Raw genomic sequence first — 10910 nt, forward strand, 5'->3', positions numbered from 1 at the left:
TCTCTTGCCTTCCACACCCCCCCCCTCCCCATTCTCTGTCCCCTCCTCCTAGAGCTGGGACCCAGACAGAGACAATTGGGGGAAGGAGGGAGGAAGAGGGAAGGGGCCAATGGGAGTGGGATAAAGTTGGGGGTTCAGACCCGCCTCCTCTTGCTCAGCTTCAGGAACCCCACCCTCCATCCTTCCTAGACCCGCCCCCAACTCCCTCTTGAAGTTTTGACAAAATTGAAGTAAAGAAGTGACAGCTGCAAACTCCTGGGCTCCCCAAGCCCATCTCTACTGTTTTCAAGAAATTGGGGAGTATCTAAGGATTTGGTATGGGGGAGTCCTTGGGAAGGTGGGGCTCTTAGGTCCCCTCCCCCTCTAGTCAGAGCTGCTGTCCCGGGTGCTGAGTGGGATGATTGAGGTGGAAGGCCAGGAGTTGATCCCATTAGTCCCGTCACAGCCTGGCTACCCCCCCCCCCCACCTCCTTCACACACTCATAGTATCACTCTCCAAAGCTGTTCTTTCCATTCTTGTTAGGACAATGGGCTGGGGCCAAGCAGGGGGCCGAGAGGCGGGAGCTAGCTGGCTTATGTAAGGAGAGGGACCCAGGCTCCTTGCGCATAGCCCCCTGCTTTCCCTTCCCCCACCCCCACTTCCCAGGGAAGAGAAAAGATGGAAGGAGAGCCAATGCTTGCCCAAACCTTCACTCCAGAAATCTTGGGGAGGAAGGAGCACTATTCTGTGGGATTGGGGTTCGGGGATTATTAATAGCTCACGCCCAGAAAAAGGGCTTAGTCTCGGCAGAACTCATTGCCACAACTCAGGCAATTGCTTCCTTTCTTCCTTCCCTTTCTCCTTTCCTCCCCTGTTCACTCAGCCTCCGCTGTCATCCACTCCTATGCCCTAGGGAGACAGTACTAGAAGTGATAGAGACCTCAAGGAACCAAATGATGCTGGTTAGGGTATGAGAAGGAGTGGTTTGACCATATAATGGGGCAAGGAGAGAAAGCACAAGAGTTTGCTTATTAGCAGAAAGATGAACACAAAGGACCCAGAAATCCTGTCTCTTAAGCCATCTGATCTCCCATCCATTTAAGATGTCTTTCCTCTCTTCTGTGCTTGTTCTTATGGACACTACTTCCATCCGATTGCCCTAGATTTAATTTCTCCTTTCTTTCTGGGTCTTCCTCCTTCCCCTACCCCTATATCTTCCTCAGATGTGTCCAGTTCTCTCTCAGTAACTCTTCCTCTCTGCTTCTGCCTCCTTATCTCCTTCTTTCTCTTTCTCTTTCTCTCTCCCTCTTTCTCCCTTCCTCTCTCCCTACCTCCCACTCTTCTTCCCTCCCTCCTTCTCTTTCTCCCTTCCTCCCTCCCTCCATCTCTTCCTCCTTCCCTCCCTCCCTTCTTTCCTTCTTTCCTTTCCTTCCTCTCTTACTCCTTCTTTCCATCCATCCCTCCCTCCCTCCCTCCCTTCCTTCCTTTCTTCCTTTCCCTCACCTTCTATCTTAGAATCAATCTGTTCCAAAGCAGAAGAACAGTAAGGGCTAGGCAACTGAAGTTAAATGATTTGGCTAGGGTCACACAACTAGGAAGAATGTGAAGTCGAATTTGAACCCAGGACCTCTCATCTTCAGGCCTGGTTTTCTCCAGTTCTCTTTTTTTCTTTTCTTCAGATTGTTTTCTCTATCCCTTCCTTATCTGTGTCCTTCAGTCTTCCTCTGTATTTTTCTTTCCCCTTCCTCCCTCTTCTCAATCCCTTGAGGAACTTTCTTCTCAATATATTTCCTTGGAAAAAGCCTGAACGCTTTCTTTCCCTTGAAGACTTGTATTCCACCTCAGCCAAGTGTTCCTGTAACCTATTCTGTGTGTTATTTTTTCAATCCTCTTCCTTTTAGACATATCTGCTTTCTATACAGTAAATCAAATGAACAAATCAAAGAGTTGACAATTTGCCACTCTCCTAGATCATATCCACATCATGATGTAATAGACCCCATGCTAACCTTGAATTCAGAAAAATCTGGGTTAAAAAATCAACCATTGATACTAGCTATGTGTCTGTGGGCAAATCCCTTCACCTCAGTTTCCTCATTTGTAAAATAGGGATAATATATCTGTAGCACTTACTTCCCAGGTTGTTGAATATATAAAGTGCTTTGAAAACTTTGAGTCAGCATATAAACGCCAACTATTTTAATAAGGTTCAAATGACTATGTAAAATGTTTTATGAACTTTAATATACAAATGTCAACTACTATGATCACCTCATGTCCAGATTACAGTCTCTCTTTCCTAGAAAACAGAATTGCATAATCACCCTACTCATTTTCCTTAAAGCTACCAATTTCTACTTTTTGTTAATTGGAAACAAAATAGGTGCTCATAAATTGGGGCTTGACCTAGCAAGTGTGGTACACAAATATAATGGCATATTACTGTGCTGTAAGAACTGATGTGTGTATTGAATATAGAGAAATGTGGAAAGATACATGAACTGATATCAGTAGAAGGAAGTAAGCAGAGCCAAGAAAACAAATTACAATGATTGAAACAATGTAAAAAGAAGCAAGCTACAAAAAAAAAAGAGAGTGAATGTTGCAAAATTACAAAGAATAAAGATGGCTCCAAAAAGAGATACGAAAAGTCATCCCCATCCCACCCTTTTTGCAGAAGTGAGAGGACCAAAAGTATTGTACATTGTACATATTTTCAGAATTTTTAATATATTGATCAGTTATGTTTAGTTTTTCTTAAAAAATTTTTTTTTATAATATGGATTGATTCTCTGGGAGATGGAGGTAGGATAGGATGATGTTAAAAAAAAAACACAAAACTACAAACTGATTTTTTTTTAGCTGCTGCTTTCACATTTTTTCCTTGCTTAAAAATCTTTAACGGTTACCCATATTTTACAGCATCAAAGAATCACATCCTCAAAGACTTTGAAGACCCTCTACGCTTTACAGCATATCTCCTATGGTGACTTCCCTTTGAAATTCTAGATTCACATTTCCAAAGGCCCATTAAACTTCTAACTTCTAACTTTGGATCTCTCTGGCATTTCTTACTCAATGAGTCAATGAGTGTAAAACAATTTATTCTCATTTCTTCCTGTTTGGACTATTGCAATAATAATACTCCACTCCCAGCCTCAGATCTCTCCCCATTCCAATCCACTCAGTAGTGAAAGAGATTTTCCAAAAGTATGGGTCTAACCACATCACTCCCTCTGCTCAATAAACTAAATAGCTCTCTAGAATCAAAAACAAAATCCTCTTTTTGGTACTTAAAGCTCTTCACAACCTGGGCCCTTTCTACTTTCCAGTCTCAAACATGACTCCTTTCCATATTCCAGCTATCCTGATCTCTTTGCGCCACTTGTCCCCCAGACCTGGAATGTTCTCCCTCCTTTCTTCTATCTCTTTGTCAGGGTCAAATCTTAACTTCTGTAGGAAAGCTTTCTAGGTCTCAAAGCTGTTAATGTCTTCTCTGAGATTTTACTTCCCATCACTTTTGGATATATCTTGTATATATTTTGTATATCTAGCTATTTACCTGTTATCCCTCCAGTGGAATGTGAGTACTTTGAAGGCAGGGACTGTTTTTGCCTTATGTCCAGTATTTAGCATAATGCCTGGCACAAAATAAGTGATGACGATAATAATGATAAAAATGACTTCACTTCTGTTTCCCTCAGTTTCCTAATTTATAAAATGGGGATTATAATAGCACCTACCTCACAAAGTTATTTTGGGGATCTGATGCAATAATAGAAATATTTTTTATTTATTTCTACTTATTATTTCTATTTTTAAAACTTTTACCTTAGAATCAGTTCTAAAAGAAGAATGGCAAGGGCTAGACAGTTTGAGTTAAGTCACCTGTCCAAGGGTCACATAACTAGGAAGTGTCTGAGGTTACATTTGAATCCAGGTCCTCCTGATTACAGGCCTGGTGCTATATCCACTGTGCTACCTAACTGTCCCTTGAAATAATATTTGTAAACTACTTATCACAATATTTGGCACGTAGCACATATGAATGCTAGTTATTAAAAGGTTGAGAGAAACAGAAAGATAGCATTTATATAGCCTTTTAAGGTTTGCAAAGTCTTTAATATATTTTATTTTATTTGACTCTCACAACCATCTGGTGAGGTGCTTAATAAATAATAAGTAGTTTTTTATTTGGTTTTAAATTTAGCAATCAGGTCCTTCTTATTAAATTTGAATCAAGAACTTTCCTGCACTCCTCCTTTTTAAATAGTCATTAATAAAAGTTAAGAATTTATCAGCTGCTCTGCTTTTAGCAGAAAATGAGTTTCAGCTGAATTGAAGTTCCCACAATTATTAGAATTCAACATCCTTTTCTTCCTTTTGACATGGGTCTGGTATCCCATCATGATATTACTTCTGTTTCTCCCTCCACTGATTCTCACCCTGTCTTCTGTGTTTTTGATCTCTTGCTTGTGAATTCCTCACAGGTGTTTATGCCTTTGATGCTATACTACCTCTTCTTTTATCTAATCTTTTCCTTTTAAATAAATAATATTTTTCATATTACACTTATGAGTCATACAAGTCTCAGTCAAATGTACCTTCTTGTATAAATGTTTCCCTGAACCACAGCCTAGATCAGACCTCAGGGTCACAGTCAGCGCTTTTTTTGAAAGTAGTTAATATACTATGTGGGAGGAGGAGAGGGTGGTGGCTATTTTGTTAGAAATACTTGTGTACTCCTATTAGCAAGAACTGCTAAGTCAGTCTCTTCAGATTGCCTGAAGCCCTGAGCTCTGACCTCCAGAACCCAGAGATCTGAACCTAGAACTTAAGAGATTTGTGAGGGGACATCCAGACAGGTCATCATCTAAGACACAATAACTCTCTTAGGGAGTAATCTTACACAGGAAGAGAGATTTTGTGAGGGGTTTGGTTTCAGAGGTGAAATGTACTTAACGTGAAATGAGGAGCTCTAATACGATACACAACATTTTCCAATAAGCTCAGAAGAGACTGTTAGGTTGAGCTCCAGGAGTCTTCTCTTCCAGTGAATTAGGGGAAATCCCAGACAGGTTCAGTTTTCCCTTTCATTCCATAGGTAGGGATTCTTAACCTGGGGTTCAGGGACCCAAAAAATTCACATCAGTCTCTAACTGGAATTCAGCATTTCTTTCAGTTATTTAAAAAACATTAGTTTGAGAATGCCAAAGAGGACCATGACTAAAATAATAATAATAATAATAATAATAAACAACTTCCTCTGCCTTATAGAAAAGGGTATTGAAACTAGGTAAAGTTGACCCACTTTCTGCCTTACTTTCCACCCCATCTCTCTCTAGTTCCCCTCGTTGGTTTGGTTGTTTGCTATTTATCTCTCTCTTCCCTTAAGATGCACTCCAGACATCAACTTCTGCACGCAACCTTTCCCGAAGACCCAAAAGAGGTCCTGCCTCTCAAATCTTCCCATTTATTCACTTTCGTACTTGTGCTGGATATTTTTATATGTATATTTTCATAAATATATTTTTATCTGTATGTGGTCTTTCCCGTTCGAACGTAAGTTCCTTTCCTGTAAGCGTTGTTTTATTTTGTGCATGGAGTCGGGAAGGTGAGTTCAAATCCCGGCCTTCTCTATAACACTTCCTAACTGTGGGTTAGTCATTTAACCTCTCTAACATGGTGGGAGCTTAAATTACACTCCTCTTCCCCAAGCCTGGCACAGCGTCCAGAACGTGGCCTCTACTACAAATATAGAGGACCAAGAGCAGCAGCCGGCTGCAAGTGCGCACGCGCTTTACTAGTGTTAGGTGGTGGCGGAAGCGGCCCGTCCCTAAATGAATGGGCCAATGGGATAAGAGAACGCACGTACGGGTGGGACCTTCCCTCTCTTCTCCCCAGGGCCCCGCCCCCACTTTCAGTCACTGGTCTGGCGAATCCTGTAGGGTATCTGTCGCCTGGGTTTCTGTGCGTTCGCGTGCCCCCGCCCGCGCACGCGCAGAGATGCCCGCTGGGCTCAGGTTGCTGGCACGGTCGTCGCAGCGGGCCTAATGGTACTTCAGTTTTGCTTCGGTTGGGAAGAATGGTGTGACGGGCGGAGCTGGCTGAGTTTGGGCCCCCTATTGCGTTCGCCGTGCCCTTATTTGTACAAAAATCCATGAATGACATTTTCCATTCCAAGATACTTGGGACATTTTCCCCTCATTAAATCTAATTTTAGATCCTGCCCCTCCCCCACCCGCTCCCTGCTCCAACACTTCTCTAAGTCGCCTCGAAGCGGGGGCCGGGACGGGCGGACTTGGGGGAATGGGTTACCCCATGGCGGGGTGGGGGCGGGGTAGAACCGTCATAAGGCTGAGCGGCCCAGCGGCCACACGCTTCCCTAAGGGTCTGTAGTGAGGCGTGAAGCGAGGTACCGAAAGAAAACCACAGTCTCTCCCCTCAAGGAACTTTCCTTCTTTGGGGATGAGACCCAGAACACTGACCCCGCCCTAGCCGAACTTGTTAAACTAAACGTTTTGCAGGAATAAAGCAAAGCGAAACATTGAGTTGTAAAAGGGATTACGCTTCAGCGCGGGTAGGGGAAGGTTCTAAAGTCAAAGAGTTGCAGTATGAGATTATGACGGAATACTGTTGTGTTATAAGAAATGATGAGCAGGACAGTTCCAGAAAAAACCAGGATGCGATGCAAAGTGAAATGGAGCATAGCAAGAAGAACATTGTGCCTCTACAGCACTATCAAGGGATGATCAGCTGTGAAAGACTTGGCTATTTTCAGTAATATAAAATCCAGGACAGTTCTGAGAGTTGGAATGAAAATGCCCTCCACCTCCAGAGAAAGAACTGAATGCAGATTTTAAAAAAATTTTATTTTTAAAAACGCTCTTACTTTCTGTCTTAGTAAAGCATACAGAATTAAGTGACTTCCCCTAGGATAGCTAAGGAAATATCTGAAGTCAGATTTGAACCCCAGGTTCTCCTGACTCCAGGCTTGGCACCTCTATCCACTGTCCTCCTATCTGCCCCTTTATTTGTGTGTGTGTTCCTGTGGGCCTTCCCTCCCCCCCTCCCCCCCCCCCCCCCGTTTTGGTCTAAGTTTTCTTTTGCTACATGATATCAGCTAATATGGAATATATTTTGCATGACTTCACATCTATTATGTATATCAAATCACTTGCCTTCTCAAGGAGGGGAAGATGAGACAATTTGGAATTCACAATTTTAAGAAAAAGGTTAAATTTTTAACATGTAATTGAGAAAAAAAACAATCGAACAAAAACAAAATTAAGGTGACTTAAGGGATGATAAAAGTACTACCAGCCAAGGAGGAAAATGGTTTTGATTTCTGAAATTTGGCCAAGCCACATAAGCAGCAATTCCATTTCTAGCTAAAAAATTCCCTTACTCAGTTACCCAGGGGTTTCCCTAACTGAACAATTTCCCCTGAAGTAGAGCTGAAGGTTGGAAATATTCAAGTGTTTCATCTTAAGCCTAGTTGAAAAAAAAAATACAGTGTGATCAGAGTGAATGGCATTATTTATAAAGGGTTTGCCTGTGTCTCCAATTTAGTTAGTCACTAAGCATTTTATTTTTATTTATTTTTTAAATTTTTTTCCTTCCACCTTAGAATTTATACTAAATAAGGGCTAGACAACTGAGGTTAGGTGATTTGCCCAGTTAGGAAGTGTTTGAAATTTGAAGCCAAGACTTCCTATCTCTGGGCCTGCTTCTCTATCCACTGAGTCACCTAACTACCCCTCACCAAGCATTTATTAAGTGCTTACTATGTTCCTGGCACAAAAAAAGGCCCAAATTGCCTCCTGTTCTTGAGGAGCTCACAATCTAATAGGGAAGCCAACATACAAACAACAATGTAAAAACAAGATACAGAGAGGATAAAATCGAGATTATCTCAGGCATAGCATTAGCATTAAAGAAGATGGAGAAAAGGCTTCTTCTAGAACACAGGATTTTAGCTGGAACTTGAAGGAAGCCAGGGAAGGCAAGGGAAAGAGATGAGGAAGGAAAGACTTCCAGGATTGAGGGTTAGCCAGTGAAAACCACCAGTCAGGAGACAAAGTATCATGTTCTAAGAACAGCAAGGAAGCTCATGGATCAGAATCTGTCGTGGTACTAAGGTATAAGGAGAATGGGAAAGGGCCAGGTTATTAAAGGCTTTGAATGGCAAAACTTATTTTATATTTGATAAAGGTCAAAGTAAAGGTTTTGAGGAGAATGGAAGAGAAGAGATGGGAGGATTTATAGGGGAAGCATAAGAATGGATTGTATTGGAGAATTGGGGCTAGGGGTTGGGAATGGATTGGAACAATCCTGCTCCTGGAGAGGCAGACACTTACCATTTGGGAAACAACTAATAGAGGCAAGGGCCAGAGGTTGGTGACCAAGGTGTTGCTAAATCTAAGAGGGTTGCACACCCCTCAGGAAGAAGGAAAGCAGGTTATTTTAAGTTCTGTTTCAGATTCTTGGAAAGGAAAGCCCTCCCTATTTGAAGCCTAAACTGTGTGGATGGGGTCAGAAGTTGACATCTTTGCTTTCTGTCCATTTCCTCATAGGCAGTCAGTTAAGCATAACTTTTGGGGACTTGTGGAAACTGTGTAACCCCCAATCCAGATGAATGCACTCTGGATGCCATTTATTCGATGTGGGAATGGTCTCTAGCTGAGTAGCCTCCTACCTTTCACTTCTTCCTTTTTGGATCTTTGGGCTCATGAATCATATTTAAAAAAACATTTTTTAATTTTTGAATATTTTCCCCTAGTTATATATTTCTTTTTCTTTCTCTCTCTCCCAAACCCCCCCTAGTCCCCTTTAGCCAGCCCACAGTTCCACTGGGTTTTACATGTATCATTGATCAAGGCCTAATTCCATATTATTGATAGTTGGACTAGAGTTATTGTTTAGTGTCTTCATCCCCAATAATATCCCCATCAGCCCATGTGTTCACGCAGTTGTTTTTCCTCTGTGTTTCTCCTCCCATAGGTCTTCCTCTGAATGTGGCTAGTTTTCTTTCTCATAAGTCCCTCAGCCTTGCTCTGGATCCTTGCATTGCTGCTTGTAGAGAAGTCTGTTATGTTCATGAATCATATTAAAAGGTGACTCCACCTCCTCTACCCTAAAAGGGTTTGGAAGAACCTTCACTCAAACAAAGCTATTGGCAACCATGTGAAAAAAAAATGCTGCAAATTGCTAAAAAGAGAAATGAAAATTAAAATAGTTTATTTATACCATCAGATTGGCAAGTTGACAAAAGAGGAAAATGGCCATCATTGGAGATGTTGTGAGAAGGAAGGACACATGAATGCATTGTAGGAAGAATGAACTGGTTCAGCCATTCTGGAAAACAATTTGAAATTATGCTTACAAAGTCACTAAACTGCAAATCCTTTGATTTTGTGATATTGCTGTTAGCCATGTGTCCTAAAGATGTCAAGGACCGAGAAAAAGGATGCACATATACAAAAGAATATTTATAGTAATGCTTTTTGTGGCAGCAAAGAATGGTAAACAAAATTGGTGCCCGTCACAGATTGTAGTGCATACCGTAATAGCAATACTGTAACTTGCTCAACTGGGAAAGGCTTAGCTACTCTGATCCATTCTGTGATCCAAAACAATTCCAAAGGACCCATTATAAAGAAATGCTATCCACCTCGGGAGAACTGATGACCTTTGAAAGTAGATTGAACTTGTTTCACTTTCTTTCTTTTTTTGGTAACATGCCTAATATGGAAATGTTTTACATGACTTCATATGTCTAATTGATATCATATTGTTTGCCTTCTCAGTGGATGGGGGAGGGGACAGAAGGGAAAGAGAGAATTTGGAACTCAATTTTTAAAAAAAGGAATGTTAATAAATTGAAAAAATGTTGTATGTGCACGTAATGAAATTGTATTATGTTATGAGAAATGTTTAATATGACAGGTTCAGAGAACTAAGAAAAAAGTTTTATGAACAGCATGATGTAGAGTGAAATGAGCAGAATTGGAACAATTTATAGGATTACCACAATAATAATGTGAGGAGAAACAGCTTTGAAGGAACTCAGAACTCTGGCCAAATGAAAACTTCAAATAGGTAATTTCAAAAAACTAATGAAACATATCTCCCATCTGTTGGCAGAGAGTTGATGGACCAACATGTTCTTAGATACGGAGAGTCAATGTAGGTTTTTTGCTTGACTATACATAATTTGTTACAAGGAAAGGCTTCTAATCTGGGTGGCTGGGGGAGGAGGTAGATCAGTAGGAAGTGATAAACAGGAAAGAAAGCATCAATAAAACATTTTTTTAAATACACAGAAGAACAAAAGTACAAAGGAGAGACCAATAGATACAATTTGTTACTACTGTGCTGAACAATAAATCAGAGAACTAGAAGCGACCTTGGGGACCCTGTAATTCAATGACCCCTTATTTTCCAGATGAAGACCCTGAAGGAGGTCTGGGAGATTGTCACACAGGGAGTAACTCATCAGAAGAATATGAACCCAGATCCTCTGGCTACTAAACCACTGTTCTTTCTGCTGTACCATATTTCTTAAAAACAAATAAACCAACAAACCACAAAATGCTTCCTAGCTGTGTGACCCTGGGCAATTATTCCCCCCCGCCCCCATTGCCTAGCCCTCACCACTCTTCTGCCTTGGAACTGATATTTGGTATTGATTCTTTTTATTTTTAAACTCCTTACCATTTGTTTTAGAATCAATACTGGGTATTGGTTCTAAGGCAGAAGAGCAGTAAGGGCTAGGTGATGGGGGTGAAGTGACTTGCCCAAGATCACAAGCTGGGAAGTGTCTGAGGTCACATTCGAACCCAGGACCTCCTGTCTCTGGGCCTGACTCCCAATCCACTGAGCCATCCAGCTATATTGATTCTAAGACAGATCAGGATTTAAAAAATGA

This window comes from Gracilinanus agilis, chromosome 4, assembly GCF_016433145.1.
Source record: "Gracilinanus agilis isolate LMUSP501 chromosome 4, AgileGrace, whole genome shotgun sequence".
NCBI classification, from domain to species: Eukaryota; Metazoa; Chordata; class Mammalia; order Didelphimorphia; family Didelphidae; genus Gracilinanus; species Gracilinanus agilis.